This window comes from Equus przewalskii, chromosome 5, assembly GCF_037783145.1.
Source record: "Equus przewalskii isolate Varuska chromosome 5, EquPr2, whole genome shotgun sequence".
Classification (NCBI taxonomy): domain Eukaryota; kingdom Metazoa; phylum Chordata; class Mammalia; order Perissodactyla; family Equidae; genus Equus; species Equus przewalskii.
This window is the reverse complement of record NC_091835.1, coordinates 14588452-14605819: the sequence shown is the minus strand read 5'-3', so window position 1 is coordinate 14605819 and position 17368 is coordinate 14588452. Positions and strand designations below refer to the sequence as shown.

The 17368-nt window shown below is 36.5% G+C and overlaps 1 long non-coding RNA gene across 2 annotated transcripts in view; it reads right to left on the bottom strand.

Moving 5' to 3' along the window:
* LOC139083678 (uncharacterized) overlaps positions 1 to 17368 on the bottom strand; it is a 90327-nt gene that overhangs the window by 45764 nt on the left and 27195 nt on the right. For both annotated transcript variants that reach the window (XR_011540589.1, XR_011540588.1), the window contains exon 2: positions 13821 to 13923. This is a non-coding gene — a long non-coding RNA (uncharacterized lncRNA). The remainder of the gene's footprint in view (positions 1 to 13820; positions 13924 to 17368) is intronic.

Genomic DNA, 17368 nt, shown 5'->3' with positions numbered 1-17368 from the left:
TCTCTACCCCTTCCTTAAACTGTACCAACCACTAATCTGCTCTCTCTTTCTATGTTTGTCATTTCAAGAATGTTATATAAATGGAATCCCACTCTATGTCATTTGAGTTTGGCTCTTTTCTCTCAGTGTGATTCTCTGGAGATTCATTCAGGTTGTTTGTGTCTAGAAAGTTTATTCTTTTTTGTTTGTGGGTAGTATTCTATGGTATGGCTGTACCACCGTTTGTTTAACCATTCACCCACTGAAGGACATATGAATTGTTCCCAGTTTTGGGGATATTATGAATAAAGCTGCTATAAACATTTGTGTACAGAATTTGTATAAATATATGTCTTCATTTCTCTGGGATAAATGCCAAAAAGTGCAATTTGCTGGGTCATAAAGTAGTCGCATGGTAGATTTTTAAGAAACTGCTAAAGTATTTTCCAGATGGCTGTATCATTTTACATTCCCACCAAGAGTGTATGAAGAATGTAGTTTCCCCACATGCTTCCTGGTATTTGATAGGGTCAATATTTTAAATCTTAGCCATTCTGATAGGTGTGTACTGATATCTCATTGTTGTTCTAATTTTCATTTTTCCTAATGAATACTGATATTGAAAATCTTTTCATATGCTTATTTGCAATGTGTATATCCTCTTCAGTGAAATGTCTCTTCAGGTGTTTAACCATTTTCTAATTGGATTGTTTGGTTTCTTTTGTTGTTGAGTTCTGAGGGTTCCTTATGTATTCTAGATGCTGTGGTTATCTAGGTTTGTGGTTTCCAAATATTTTCTCCCACTCTGTAGCTTGTCTTTCGATCCTCTTAATAGGGTCTTTTACAAGGCAAATCTAGTCATATAGGGGAATTTCCTTAGCTTGATAAAGAGTATCTACAAAAACCTTATAGCTAACCTTATACAGTGAAACCATCTGGGCCTGGAGAATTGTCTTTTAGGGACTTTTAAGTTATAAATATAATTTTCTTAATAGTTATAAGAATTATTAAAATTACCTTTTTCATAGGGGGCGAGTTGCGGCTGTTATTGTTTTTTTTGAGAAAGTGACCTGTTTCTTCTAAATTTTCTAATTCATGTGTATAGAGTTATTTGCAGTATTCCTTCAGTATCCTGCAAGGTTGTGGTTATATCTTTGGTTTAATTTTCGATGTATCTTTTCTTTTCTTTGTCAGTCTTACTAGAGATTTGGCAATTTTATTGACCTTTTCAAAGAACCACCTTTTGTTTCACTGATTTTCTTTATTGTTTTTCTGTTTTCAATTTTATTGATTTCAATTCTTTATTATTTTCTTCCTTTTCTTTGTTCTTGGTTTTTTCTGATTTATATATAGTGTTTTCAAGGTAGCTCTTTTTTTTAAATTAATTAATTAATTAATTAATTTTGAGGAAGATTAGCCCTGAGCTAACTACTGCCAATCTTCCTCTTTTTGCTGAGGGAGACTGGCCCTGAGCTAACATCCATGCCCATCTTCCTCTACTTTATACGTGGGACGCCTACCGCAGCATGGCTTTTGCCAAACGGTGCCATGTCTGCACCCAGGATCCCAACCGGGGAACCCGGGGTCGCCGAAAAGTGGAACGTGCGAACTTAACCACTGTGCCACCGGGCCGGCCCCACAATGTAGCTCTTTATATAACTTTTATAATGGTTGTTGTTGGTATTACTTTGTATATATATACATACAAGTAACTGTACATACATATATATAGTTATATCATATATATATGTATATAACATCACATTCTATTGGTGTCATCACATTACCAGCTCAAGTGAAAATAGAAACCTGACCTCATCCTTTTACCCTCTCCTATTTATAATGAAATTGTCATGAATGTTTCCTTTACATACATGTGGAAACACGTCCCACAGTGTTATCATTTTTGCTCCAATCATGAAACTTAATTTAGACAATTCTCACTATTTCAGCATGCATTTGACTCAAATTGGCAGACTTAGTCATCCTTTGGAGAAGCTATCTTCATCAATAAAGCACCCTTTTTAGCTGGCCACATCTACCAGATCAGTTAGTGATCACTGGGAGACAGAGAGTCCAGGCAGAGTCTCTTAACGTCTGGGAAAACTTGATGTTATCTTGACACATAGAATTTCAAGACAGCTTACTTTTAAATTTTTATTTATTTGTATAGCATTTCACAAGCTAAGTAACAGACAAAAGGAAACGGGAGGTGTATTTACTCAGTTCGTGATTTTTAAATTAACATTTCTCGAAAACTCTGTCTGGACAATAGTTTCAAAATATGTTCCTAGGAATAAGGCAAAAGAAGGATTCCATGATCAGATTAATTTGGAAATATACAAAGTTAAGCAAGACTTTTACTCAGAATGTTTTATGTTGTACTACATAGTAAGAAGAATGTACAGCATATGTATTTAAACCATAGGGCCTAAACAGATTTAATCTAATTAAGCCATTTATTTTCTAAATGTATTTGACCATAACACCCTGTTCTCTTTATGGAATATGTCATATGGTCAGTAGTACCCAGATTACACTCTGGGAAACCCTGTAAGCCTTAGTTTGAGAATAGGTGAGTTGGAAAAATTTTTCGTTGTTTACTCTGGGGAGTTAAAAAAGATACATGCACACAAATAATTATTTTACATACAAAAATATGGTTAATAGTCTAACGGGACAAAATTCATAGAAAAGAGAGTTTTTTGGTTTTAAAACAAAGGGAATAAGAAAAAAATTACTAGGAGGAGATGGCACTTGAGTTGAAATTTGTGAGGGTGGCATATGGAAAAAATTATATTACAAAGAAGTTCATAGGTGATAAACGTGATTAGTTCAAATTGGACAGAATGTGAAAAAGTTATGGGAGGCATATTTTACAAAGTTCTTTTGGTTGCAATTCAGAGACCCTACCTACTAGTTCACACTTTTCTTTTTGTTTTCTTGAGGAAGATTAGCCCTGAGCTAACTACTACCAGTCCTCCTCTTTTTGCTGAGGAAGCCTGGTCCTGAGCTAACATCTGTGCCCATCTTCCTCTACTTTGTATGTGGGACACCTACCACAGCGTGGCGTGCCAAGCAGTGCCATGTCCACACCCGGGATCTGAACCGGCGAACCCCAGGCCTCTGAGAATCGGAACATGTGAACTTAACCGCTGCACCATCGGACCAGCCTCTACACTTTTGAACTTCCATAAGCAATGGGGAACAATGGAAGCACTTTGAAGATATATGGATCATGTGCAGAGTCATGTTTCAAGAGCATAAATCTAGCCATTGAGTACAGAATGAACTGAAAGAGTATTAAAAAAAAGGATTAAAAAACAGAAGAAGAAGAATAAATTATGAGTCTGTTGGCAAGTTTTGGAGACATACAATTAGGAATGAATTGAAGTATGGAGCAAGGGTGGTGAGGGTGGAAATATATATCTTTCTTATCCCATAACAAGGTTTATGTGGATAGATGTTAATTATAATTCATATTCTCTTTCAGCCGTCATTTCAACTTAAGTTATATGTTCTCCTTTCACAAATTAGAAAACTCAGAGCTTTGTAGGTAAAGCTCAAATTTAACCCTTCAGTCCTGTCTTCCATCGGACCTCTTCCTTTCTAGTTATTGTACTTTTCACTTTCCTCTAAACTACTCCAAATCCTGAGCTTTCCCCATTCCTCTAAACTTGGTGTATTTTTTTTCATTTTTCTACAGCACCTATCACATTCTAACACAAAATACGTTTTACTTATTTATTTCCTCTGTTGTCTGTCTCCTCTATTAGAATGTAAGTTCTACAGGTAAATATCATATGTGCTCAATAGAGGTTTGTTAAATGCATGCATGCATGCATGAATGAATGAATGAATGAATGAATGAATAGATTAGCTGCAAAGCTGGAACTACATTGTGATACTCAATATTTCCAGAGCGTGCTTCTCTGGCATTCTCTTTTATATACCTAATAAGGTGATAAACAATTAACTTGGAGGATAGAATATGCTATTGATACTTGCAAACTACAAAACCGCTATTGCATGGAAAGTAATTATATCAGAATTTGAGGCATTCACCTCAATTAGAATCTCTAGTGATACTATAAGAACAAAGTTGAGTTAAATTGTGCAATCAAATAGATCCTTCACTGCTAATCAGTCACTTGTTACATATTGACAAGGGGAATCCCGGGAGGGTCACTGAAAACAGATGATCTTCAGGTTTTAGGTCGTACCTAGGAAGATGTCCTCTACAAATGTGTGGTCGTGTGACTGTGCCTTGGTGAGCAAACAGGCAGTGTGGGACCAGATTTTGGCTTACTCGAAGGAAACAAAGGAAACCAGCCATATGGTGTTATTTCAAGGATGTCAGGAACAACTTTGTATGAGCTCCCAAATACTTTTCCTACCTACTTGTTGCTGGTTTTACTAGGAAACCAGCAAAAGAACTTTCATTCTACAAACACTTTGTGGCTTAAAATACAATTTCTTTGGAAAAAGTTGAATTCTGATTTGAGTCCATTAAAATACAAATGATAGCAATTTTTTTCCTGAAAGGATATTTTGATGTGGAGATAGCAGTGCAGAGGTGCTGCAGGCCTGATGATGGGGAAAATGAGAATGCCAGAACAGGTGTCTAAATACAAAGAAGGAATTGAGTACATTCCATGAAACATCTATTTCCATTGCAATATTAGTGAGTTCAGGTTTTCTGTGTGTGGGAAGGGAGATTTACAATGCATAGCCCCTTTTTCTGGTCATCCACAAAGTTGGTGGGTAGAACCTTTTGTCTCATATTGTTTACAGAATAAAATATTTTGATCTTAAGTATAGGTGGGTAAGCCCCCATATAAACCAAGCACATTTCCCAAGGTTCTTTGGACCTGGAATGAGACTGAATTCTATTTGTTCCAGACAAACCCTAGAATGGAGGGTAAGAGAGCATCAGCTCCCATTATTAACTACTTAACTAATTTCATAGCTTAAGGAAGCAGTTTCTTATGCCTGAGATTATTAATGTCTCCATATATGAATCAATGGGATAAGCTGGTCTCTAATCGTCCTTCCATTTCTGAGATATTAGGACCTCTTTATTTTTGTCAGCTCATGAGCAAAACAGATAAAACTTGAGATTAGTGGACAAGGCTTCTGAAGGAGCTGTGAGGGACAATTTTATTTAAATGCATCCAAGTCTGAAGCTGTGCTATATTGTGTAACAATTATCCTTCTTGGGCTTCAGGTTCCTCTTCTGCTAAATGAAGGTATTGGGTTATAGATTCTATTTCTTTCTGATAAAATATTCTATGTTTCCATAGTTCTGATATCAATATCAGGTGTTATAGTTGAGATAAGTTATGTAGTGGTTTGGTACAATGAGGAAATGGAGCTAACATTAATTAACATGGTCTTTCCATTTAGTAAAAGAACAGCTACTTAAGATCTTTCTTATATTCCTTTATAATCTATTCAAGAGGGTAAGAAAATATCCAATTGAAAATTTACAATCAACAGGAAGCCTTTATATAAGAGAAGTAGGCTGAAAAGTCGCTTTTATAATTCAAAGTCGTACTGTACACCTTGAACTTAATATATAACGATTTCTTTTTCATCTAGAAATGTAGGCAGATCTTCTGAAAGATATTTGAATTGCATAGGTTTTTGGAAGTCATTTTATGGAAGGAAATTCAAGGTAGACATATATGTGTATCTTAAATCATTCATTTATCTGAGCATTCTCACAAATATTTTTCTAATCCATTTTATTCTAGAAAAATTGAAGAGGTATCCTTTTTATTCCTTCCCTCTCTCTTTCACTTTGACTAGATTTACAATTCTCCTTAAATCACTTTGTTACCATGAAACAAAGACGGCTCTGTCATTGTATTTTCCAACATTTCAACTTTGAATTCTTGTGGATTCTACTTGTAAAGGTTACATTTCAACTCTGTCATGTTCAACCTCGATTTATTAAGTAGCAAATTCTTTTCTCCTAGCCAAGCTCCTGGTTTCCAATTCCTTTATCCTTTATTAGATTATTTCCTTCCATTTTGTTTTGTTCATCCACCTACTGTAGAAGAAATAACCTCCAGTCAGCAGATTTTCTCAGGATTTGTGAAAAGAGAGTTGATGATCTAAGTGTTTGCTTGCCATGACATGGGTGGGGCAGTGATGAGGAGAGTGTGTCAAAATGCAAAGTTTTCTTGTCATCAAATTTGATAGATCTAAAACCAGGATACTGAAATGTATGAAATAGCAATATCTGGCTTTCAGTGCAGGTATAAAAATGAAATAAAAGACTTTCTATTAGATTCCCAGAAAATATGAGTTACCACTGATGTGTCTATAATTGCAATGCTGTGCAGCACAGCACAATGGAAAACTTTATTGCTCTGTGTCCCTCCAACTCCCATTTGCATCTGTTTGCTGGATGAACCTGCTGGCGGTAATCAAACATGTACAGATCTTGGCTGGCTGAGGCTTTGCTGAAGGCCCTTTATGACAACGTGCTTTGTTGTTTATTTAGGGGTGTTTTTCTGTTTTCCTAAAAGGAGATATTTTCAAAGAAAAGGAGCAAAGGGGCAACGTGCCATTCAGAAGTGGTCTTATATTAGGCAAGTTCTGTGCCAACTCCCAGGAAAGTCACAGGTGCGTTCCACCTGAGACAATGAAATCATGTGCTTGGGGGTATGAGTAGGTAACCGGTTGGAATGCATCCATCAGGAAGACTCATGTGCATCAGCTCCATCATGATGGTATTTTTCAAATACATAAATCAGGTTACTAAGTGCCACCTTAAATTTAAAAAAAGCTAAAGACTAAACCGGTTGACCCAATGGGAGATGAGAAGCTTTATAATCTTCATGACTTCTAATAGTATAAAAATATTGTCTACAAAAAAGACAGCCATTTTCTGGCTGGTTTTTTTTTCAATGCATTCTCTCCTCCAGCTGTTCCCAGAAGTTAGCTGATCTTGGCTTGTTTCACTCTGCCTTTCAAGAACAGAGAGGCCAAGCCATTTGTTAAATTGATACTAGTTTTACACAAATTGAGTACTCATGTTAGATTTGGGGAAGGTCTGTCTAGTCCTCATCAATAAAAGAGACTTTTGTTTCTGCAAAAAGCAACTTTCTTTTTCTCAAAATAATAGCACCTTAAATATTTTAATTCCTTTATAATATAAAGCTCAGTTTCACATGTTCTCTCATTTAAGCAAAAAACACTCAGGAACTTTAGTTATTAAGTACATTTCAAAATGTTGTTAATTATTGTTATTATCTTATTTTATATATTTTCTGTAAAGTCAGCTGAAAACTGTGAAGGGATGAAACGGCAACAAATTAAAAAAAATAAAAATAAATATTGTCTATGTAGTGGTAATGAAATAGTCACGATTAGGACTCGGATTCTTTGTTGCTTAATTCAGCTGCTTCTTCCTATTAGAAAGATGATCACAATCAGTCTCTCACAACAGTTTTCATTCTATGACTTGTTAGGCTCTACCATAATTATCAGAATAGATGTTTACATTGCTTTCAGAGTTAAGCATTTCTATTACTATTAAAAAGTTAGGGTGGGGAAGCTGACTGGCTCACTCCTTGGGCACAAAAGGAGAATGGGCAGCTTTTCAAGGTGCGTGTTTTCCTCAGTCATGGATTCTTCCACTAATTCCGGAGGGATTAAATTTGACCTGTTTTCAAGATAGTGCTCTTTGTGCTTAAGACTCAGAGACATAAAGAATCATTGTTTCTACTCTTGATTGACTAATAATACTAACATTAATTGTAATAAACTGTTGTATTTATACGTGGTTGGTAGTGCATAGATGGTGGTTAAAGCTTTGTGGTGGATGAAGTCAATTAGATAAATCATGTAAAATGAGAAGGATAAAAGGCTGAAAGTCAAACTCTGGTAAGTAACAACACTTAAATATCAAATGGAGGAATAAGAGAAAAAACCTAGAAAGAAGTAGGAAATATCAGAAAATAATATAATTGTATCATGAGCATTAAAGTAGGTAAGTGTCTTAGTTTCCTGGGGCTCCCATGTCAAAGTACCATAGACTGAGTATCTTAAAACAAGAGAAATTTATTCTCTCACAGTTTGGAGGCTGCAAGCACAAAATCAAGGTGTCGGAAGAGTCATGCTGTCTTCAAAAGCTCTAAGGGAGGATCCATCCTTGGCTCTTCCAGCTTCTGGGGGCTCCAGGTATTCCCTGGCTTGTGGCTGCCTAACTCCTGTCTCTGCCTCCATCTTGATATGGCCATCTACCCTCTGTGTTTGTATCTTCAGATGGCGTTCTCCTCTGTGAGTGTGTGACTGTGTCCAAATTTCCCTCTTCTTATAAGGACACTAGCCATATTGGATTAGGACCCACTCTAAAGATGTCATCTTTACTTGATTACATCTGAAAAGACTTTTTCCAAATAAGGTCATATGCACTGGTACTGGAAATTATATAATTTAATCTATAACAGTGAGTGTTGCAGGAAGAAGGGAGAGTCAAACATAAAAAACAAAGCTGAGAACAAATCAGGTAAGGACTAAATGTGTCTGCTGGATTTCACGATTAGATGTTAGTTAATAACCTTTTATTTCAGCAGACTCATGAGGAAGATGGGAATAAAGGCAGATCACATAAGGTTGAGAACTGAATGATGTAAGAAAACTCGATGAAGAGGAAAAAGAGAGTAATGACCAAAACGGTATCTAGAGATGAGGAGAGTTTGTGTGTGTGAGTGGGAGTGTGTGTCTGGTGTGCACACGTGCACAAGCACTCATGTGTATATGTGCATTGGGACAGATTTTACTGCTTCCTTCAGCATCCTTATTCCTTCCTATCGGTCTTCATTTCTAGGCAGTAAGGAATCTTTTGACATAACGACAGCTGAATGATGCTCCGAAGTCCATATTTTTGAAAGCCTTTCTGTGAGGATGCAACAGAATGAAGCCCAGACCAAGCTCCAGAATGACTTGATATGGACGATGAGAAAAGCCATGAGATGCTCTGCCCTTCTTGTTTTTGTGGATTGTGGTGCACAGTAGTTGAGTAGAGTTGCCAGAATAAATATAGGATGTGCAGTTAAATTTGAATTTCAAATAAAAAACAAATATTTTTTGTATATTATGCAATATTTGGGATGCATCTAAATTAAGTTTTTCATTGTTTATCTGAAAGTTAAGGGGATGTCTTGTATTTTATTTTTTTGCTAAATTTGGCAATCCAATAGCTGCATGAATACATGTTAATATGAGCAGACAGAAAGGGATAGAGAGAGAGAGAATATGAGTATAAGAGGAGTTCTACAAACAATAGGAAAGGATAAAATCTAGAGCTCATATAGAGGAATTAGCTTGAAAGAGAAGGAACAATTCTTTCACCGAGTCAGGAAGAAAAGAGGTAGATTAATCACAAATATGGTCATGTGTTGGTTAATGATGGGGATATGTTCTGAGAAATGTGTCGTTAGGTGGCTTAGTCGTTATGCGAACATCTTAGAGTGTACTTATACAAACCTAGATGGTATAGCCTACTACATGCCTAGTCTGATGGTACTAATCTTATGGGACCACCGTTGTATATGCCATCCATTGTTGACTGAAATGTTGCTACGTGGCATGTCTATTTTTATCTGAATTAGGAGGGAGAGCCATCTTCTGGAACTGAAGAGGTAGATGTGAAACTAGGGAGGAGGAGCTTGGAGAGAAGAGTGAATATTTGTAATAGTCAATGGGGAGACAATGTCATAGGAGAGTGAAGGAGATAATTGATGATCTAGGAGACCACAAATTGAGTCTCCCTGTTGCACAATTGCCAAGAGAATTGCCAAGCCATCATGTTCCCAAGTCTGGAAGAGAAATTGGTGAGACTGGAAAGGGGAGAGAAGACTGAAGAAGGATAATCTCTCTCTCTCTCTCTCTCTCTCTAATGTTTTTCTATGTGTTAGTTTGCAAGTTAGGTAAGGTTCTTTTGTCACTGTGGCAAGACGCCAGCAGAAGCTTCAGACTTCATTCAGTCCCCCAGCAAAAAGGGAATTTCTTATTCCTATTTGCTATAACAGAAGTTTCAGAACTCATGCTCCTTGGTTCTTATTGGCTCTGGTTGACTCTAGTTGACCAATCCTAAATCAGGCATGTAAATTATGTTGACAGAAACATTTGATTGGCTAATCCTCGGGCTGAACTACCTGGATTTGGATCAGGGATCCAGGACAAAAAAACTGGAGAGCCTTATGGTTTAGTGGGCAGATAACATTCATTACATATATGTCCAGAATTTGGTGTGGAGGACTAGGAAGGCAGAAAGTGACATTAGAGGACAGAAAAGCACAAACATAAATTTCAAACTTTGGCCTAAGGTTTACCTTCCTTATATAATTTTCCATGTCCACTTGGCATTCAGCACAATCATAGACAGAACTAAGATTACAAAGGGGAATTCTGATGGACAGCAGTGGTACCTTCTTATTTACAGGTGAAACTGGGCTTAAGTATGTTAGGTTGATAGATGTCTGCCTTAGTCTTCTAGAGCCAGAATTGCATACTAGTTAATAATTATCCTAAAACGTAGTCTTCTGAGTAATAATGGCATGATCTAATTCAATTCAACAATTCAGTTTAACAAGCATCTACTACATGTCTGCTGTGCAAAAGTCACTGTCTTAGAAATTACAGAATATGGTGTGTCGTGTACACAGGTGTTCTCAGAAAATATTATTGAATGAACCTGTTGATATATATGAGGGACAGAATTAGCAAGTTATATGGAATTATTGTAGGAAAAGTTCAATACTAGTAAGGATTTATGTAGATGTTATTGTGTGAATAGTTACCATGAAGATTTAACTTTGAAACCTTTTCTTTTATCTATCAGGATAGTCTAGGTTATACTGCAATGAGGAAAAAACAATCTCCAAACATCAGGGGCAGAAAACATAACAAGTTTGTTTTTTGTTCGTGTTACATGTCCATCTTTCATTGGCAGGGTGCTCTGTTCCATGTGGTCCTCGCTGAGGCTGATGTAGGCTGTGATCATCCAGAATACCAGTCAATGGAAAGACAGGATAAAGAATAACTCAGCACTCTTACGTGCTTCCACCTGGGAATGATACATATCACTTCTCCTCATATGTCAGTGGCCAGAGAAAGTCCTATGGGCTCACTTAACTTCAAGGGGGTGGGAAATGGAGTCATTCCCTGTGCTAGGAAGTAGAGGGAAGCGAGATGGTTGTCAACTGCAGTCTATCTCAATTTCTCAATGGTGGATTAAAATGTTGAGTAACATTAGCTGCTATCACGATGAGAAAATGAGAGATTTTAATAATGATGACCACCATTTATGACCACTAGGTGGTTACTATTGGCTTTACTTTTTACAGATGAGGAAAGTGAGTTGCAGTGGTTATGTAGATTATTCAATGTCACAAGAGCTAATGCAAGGCTATATAAATGATTCACACTGTCCAATTCTAAGAAAGTGCACAAATACCTCAGATCTTATTACTCAAGGAATCTTAGTGCCTAATAAATGTATGTTGATTAACATTCATTGAATAATTAGTGAATGCCTGCCACTGATCTAAACACTTCCTGTGTATTTTCTCATGTAAGTAATAAACATCTACCCCAATTCTCAGTTTGCCCGTTCTTTGATAGATATGTAATGACTTATTTTGTTGCTGTAATCTAATATTTAGCAATAGTCAAGTAGATCAAAAGGAACTCTCAGGGTAGAGAATATGACATAGAAAGAGTTTTAACTTTACATAGAGACTTCACTCTTTACTTCTCCATCTCTCATTTTCTGAACAAATCACTCAGCCTTCTTTGACCTCAGTTTCCTTTTCTACGAAGTGAGTGGATTAGATCAGTGACCTCTATACACCCTAATCATACTATCTGTGGTGGTTTTTCTTTTAGTCACTCTATATCTGTTCAGATTAATACAATGAGGCAGAATTTGAAGGCTCTATCAGCTTTATGAAAGAGGTCTCTGAAGTAAGAAGAAAAAATGACTAAGATAATGGTGAAAATCAGACAAGGATACATTCAGTCCTCAGCAGATATAACAGCTCTAGCAGGGTACTCTTGGCTTGTGTCAGGTTTTGAGAATCTAACTTAACAATGGAATCACCATGATTAATTACAACAAATGGCACTGAATTTTCTCTTGGATGTAAGAGTGTAGACACATAGGCCTACCTGCTTCTCAGCTTGATGCAGCTTCTCCTGCAGCCTCAATTTTTTTGCTTAGCATCAGAATTAATACTGAGCAATGAATCTGAATCAAGTGAGAAACAAACTCAGATGGACTTCAAATAAAAGGCAAAAAAAAATTATCCAGCCATTTCCCCTTCATTTCCAGCTCTTTTGTTCCTTAAAGATTTCTTAGATGTCCTTTGAGCTCACGATTCTTAAGTGGTGACTGAAATCACCTCCTTTTCATGTTCCTACAATATTAAAATGCCACATTTCTAAAATGAAGTGTTATGCCACTGGTATGAAAAGTAGGCTATTTTATACAGTCAAATACAATTTTCTCTCCAAACAATAAGCTTACCACACCAATTTTTCTCAAGTGACAATAAACATACCAAAGAATGACTTCCTTCTCAAAATTTTAAAGTGAAGAGCATTTGCTAAAGAGTCAGTTGTATGATATGAAAAATGCATGCTTCATGTAAAGTAAAGTTGTAATTAGTTCAGTTCATCATAATATTATGTATAAAAGATAGATTTTATCATATAATTCAGCTACAACTAACACCTAAGTCTGCAAACATACAGACTTGAGAAAGACAGTATTACTTGGGATCATCAGTAAATTCTTTCAGGATTCCAGTCAATTAGAACCATAGATCATATCCGAGGAGTAGAAACATCTTAATACTGTTTGAAGGCATCAGTCTGCTCCTTACTAATTCAGATAAGTCAGCTAGATTTTTTGTTAAACAGAACTAACCAATATTTCCATAACATTTTACTGTGTATACCTTTTTTGTCCCTGTAAATTATCTGATATTTACAATAGCACTGAAAAGAGGGTATTATTTTAATGCTGATTTTATGGGAGAGGAAGCTGAAGCTCAGTGTTCCAAGCTCAGGTTGTAGTAGTGAAATCACGATACCAAATCAGGTCTCCAGCCTCCTAAATCAGCACTATATCTCACTATGACACTTGGGGACTAAACTGACCATTATATTATCTGCTTTCCTTAAAGAAATAGAGACAATCAAAGTCAGATACTTCTGATATGACCTGGATATAGTAACCAAGACAAATAATGAATTCGAGCAGTAAATATTTGGTGAGTGTCTACTACATACAGCAAAGGACAAGACAAATGAAAATACCTGCCTCATGGATTTTAATGGAAATAAGCAAGGTAGGTAGGGAAAGGCAATAGGTGTAATAAAATAAGTAAACTACATGACATGTTCAATAATAATCAGCGTGAGAGGAAAACGAAGCAGCACTGGCAGGTGCTGCTGTTTTAAATGTCAGGGAAGATCTCCTGAGAACGTGGCATTTTAGCAATAATCTGACACAGGGGAGAGAGACGAAAATGCAGGTAAACTGTGATTTAGAGGATTTTCAGGAAGACAACCGAGAATGTGATTCTATCACGGCTTCCCAAACCTCCTAAGTATCTACACCCAAAGTGGAGGCAGGAGGTAAGAGGATGAATCACGTTGCAAACATCATGGTAGCTTTTCAGGTGCTGAGCATGGTAGCAAGCTTTGTGCTGACCCCAGATGGTGTCAGTGGTGACCGGAGTGATAGCAGTAAAAAACAAGGCGCATCGTGCTGACAAAACAGCCTGTTTCCTTGAAGGAAATGAAACTCCTCCACTTACCATGTTGGGAGAGAGCTCCTGGGCAAGGCTCCAACTTTATTTCTCCTTCTTTATCTAAACGTGTTGTCCTCTTGGCTTCTTTTATCTCTATCATCTTTTCTCTCTAATTTCCATATAACAGAAAAAGGAAAATGACATGAGAAATGGTAAGTGACTGAAAAGGAGAGTCAAATCAGAGCCAGAAGTTAAAATCAATTCCTCCTTTCCCCTTTCCCACCTCTTGCTCCTAATAATTTTACTCATTGCTCATCTTAAAATTTGCCTTCTTCTCAACTCTATCTAATTAATGTTGCCTATCCTTTATCCTCATATAAACTCAATTCTCTTCGAGAATTAGAAAAATAAAAGCTATGTTTGCATGCATAAACAATTGATTTCACTGGGTGATTGATGAGTTTAATCTTTGAATGATTAAGTCAAAATCATTTTAAGCCATTGCTTGCTTTTATTTAGTGAATCATGCTATTTGACTGAACGCTTGTGGCTCCAATGGTCAGTTTGGCATGTTCCATGTGGACATATCCTATAAGGAGAAATAAAATGAATGAAACCAAACCATCTATCTTCAGTCAGTTTGGACTATATAGAAAGAAGTTGCCAAGTATTTTTACTGTAATATTTCTGGATAATTTTGGAAGATAAAAATTCTCCCGCTTCCTTCCTGCCCCTTCCACCTCCAACAGGTGTATTCAATATCAGACCAGATTGCCTTCAGTGATGCTGTCCCAGTGAATAAGCCATCTGTGTTGCCTTATACTTTTAAAATCACAATGATGAATACCTGATCTTAAAATTTTACAGATAGTATCTCCTTTTGGTTGCCCTTACTTTAAAAGAAAATTTATGTTTTATCCGGGGGGAAGAAAACAGCCCCTCATCTCACAGATTTCCCAAGGCTTTCCAATATTTCAAATACTTGCTACTGTAGAAATAAATGGAATGTCCTAGCCTGATTCATAAATGTCAGTGGGGTTTAATTCTTGGATATATTATGGATAGAATTGGAAATGACATTTTGAAAATTTAGAGTTTAAGTTTAGAAATGCACAGACTTAGAGAAAGTCTAATTGGAAAGGTTATTAGTAGTCTGTACTCTTACTTGATGTACAAGTCCACTATATAACAGCCCGATAGATAGTTGTCCAGTTCATGCTTGAACACTAGCACCATGTCTTTCAAAATATACATGAGACTCATGCTGTGTTTGATTGGGAAACAAAGGGAGAAGAATTAATTAGAAATATGATACCCTCTACTGTCTCTGTAGAGGTGAATGCCTTTGTCCTTACATTTAAGCTATCCAGTCTTCAGCACAAACCTGAATGTCTTCATGTATTCTCAGAGATTTTAAAACAAACTTGGCTTTATATAAAATAGTGACTGTATTTTCAGACAATAATAGCCAAGAAATCTAATGTGTGCAAAATTGTAATATGCTCTACTTTTTAATGCAAATACTTCTCTGTAAAGGATGCTAAGGTTGACATACTCTTTGAATATCTTCTCCCTGATTATAATGAGAACATGAAGTGTGTTCTTAAAGAAATTATATTGCTGAAACTGTTAAAACCAATATCTGACCTGTTCCTCCCCTTTGTCTCTGTTTTAAGCACGTGGAATTGTTCATATGCATTTTACTCATTGCTTTACAAATGTATTGGTCACTTTCATTTAAAAATGGCTTTCTCAGTATCAGAACCTGCCTTGGATGTCCAGCTCCATCTTATTCACTCCACATATGGTATTTTTATATCTTACCTCATTAACAGTTTGAGATGAGAGTGATTAGGTCAGAGAAAAAAGTACACACTTTGTATTCTTAAGCTTAACATTGATGTTTTCTACAGTTTTCAAATGAATCCAAAGGTTTAGTGTATATTAGGGCTGTGGTTAATAGCTTAAGCCCAGGAGGCAGAGGTCTTGTGTTTGAACTGGGACCTTCCACTTGCTATGTGATCTTGAGCTAATTACTGAATCTCATCCTTAAGATGTGGTAATAGTAATACCTCTGTTATAAAGTTAGATTTAAAAATGATATTCCATGTGAAAGTGTTAATCTCTCTGCTTACCACAAAGTAAACTTACAACAAATTTTAGTCATTACTTGTAATTTTCCCTAAGCATAAATTTGAATTGATTATGCTGACAGAAGCTAGTTTTCTGAGCCATGCTGCACTGACTAAGAGTGAACAAAGTTGTCTGCCTATTTGGATGACTAATTCACCCCTCTTTCCCAGGGATTTGCTGGGTTTTAGTGCTGAGAGCCCTACATCCTGGGAGCCTTTCTTATACCTGAGCAAATTGGGATGATTGGTAAGCCTACCCAGAATCCACATCTCCAGCCTGTGATTCTCTAACCTTATTTTCATCTCTGTAATTTTTTTCTGTGACATAACCCCTGACTTATGATAATTAATTTAAAAAACATGTAAAATTTTCCAATATGTATCCTTCAAGAATGTAAAGGTTTACTCTAAATTTTGGGTTCTAGGTTAAGAGAAACTTGCTACCTTGTTAGGACAGGTATTATTAAAATGTGTGAGGGTGATTATTTTTCTCCCTCACATCCATTGTGACAAATGTAATTCTGAGTGGTTCTCAGGGTTGAGATCTAGAATGCCTGGGCTGGCTGAAGAGATCTCAAAGAATATGCTGACTTTACTCTGAATAGTGATTATTTATTTGGCGATATATGAGCCACTGCTCATGGATTACACTCAGGGTTCCTCTTCAAACTGTAATAAAAATTCATGTGGATATGTTTCTGTGTGCATTTTTCAGGGAGCGTCTTCATAGATTTCGTCAAATTTCAAAATGAAACCATAGTGCCCAAACGTTTAAGTTTCACTTAGTTGAAAAGCTAACATTTGTACAATTTGAGTCTCCTTGTTGCTGGGTCTACCTACTGTCCCCACCCCTGATCCTTTTTGATCCTCAGATTTAGTGAGTGAAGTCGCTGGGGATCACTTCAGAATAGCTTAATTCAAATCTTCTGTAAACTCTCCTTCCCTCACTCAATATTAGACAAGCTTTGAGTTGGTCACAAATTTGATCTTGAGATATGGAAAATCTGTATTTTATAGGGTATTTTTGTGGGTGTTTTCTTGTTAGAGGCAATGATACTAGAGTATCATTGATTACTAGAGTAAGAGGGAGAATGTGCTGCAAGAGAGTAGACAAGAAGTTTTCTAGGTTGTGGATATAATGTAACTGGGTTATTTACCCTTAGGTCAATGACTAAAGAGCATTTCTAATTTCAAATGAAAATCATTTCTTTATGGTAGCACGAGATAGCATATACTGAAGGACAATCTGAATGGTCATCATTGGTGGAAGCAATGGGAATTTAGTCTTTGTGAGGTGAACCATGGTTGTATAAAAAATGATCCTAAGATCCAATAAATGGCTTGTAAACAAGAAATGGGTTAGGGAAAGTGGTTTCAAGACTAGATTTGAGGATAAGAGCGTTAGGTGCTCATCTTTATGTGGTGACAATGCATGGGTGCATGGATAGGCATGGCAATTTACAGGCTTATACATAAGTTGCA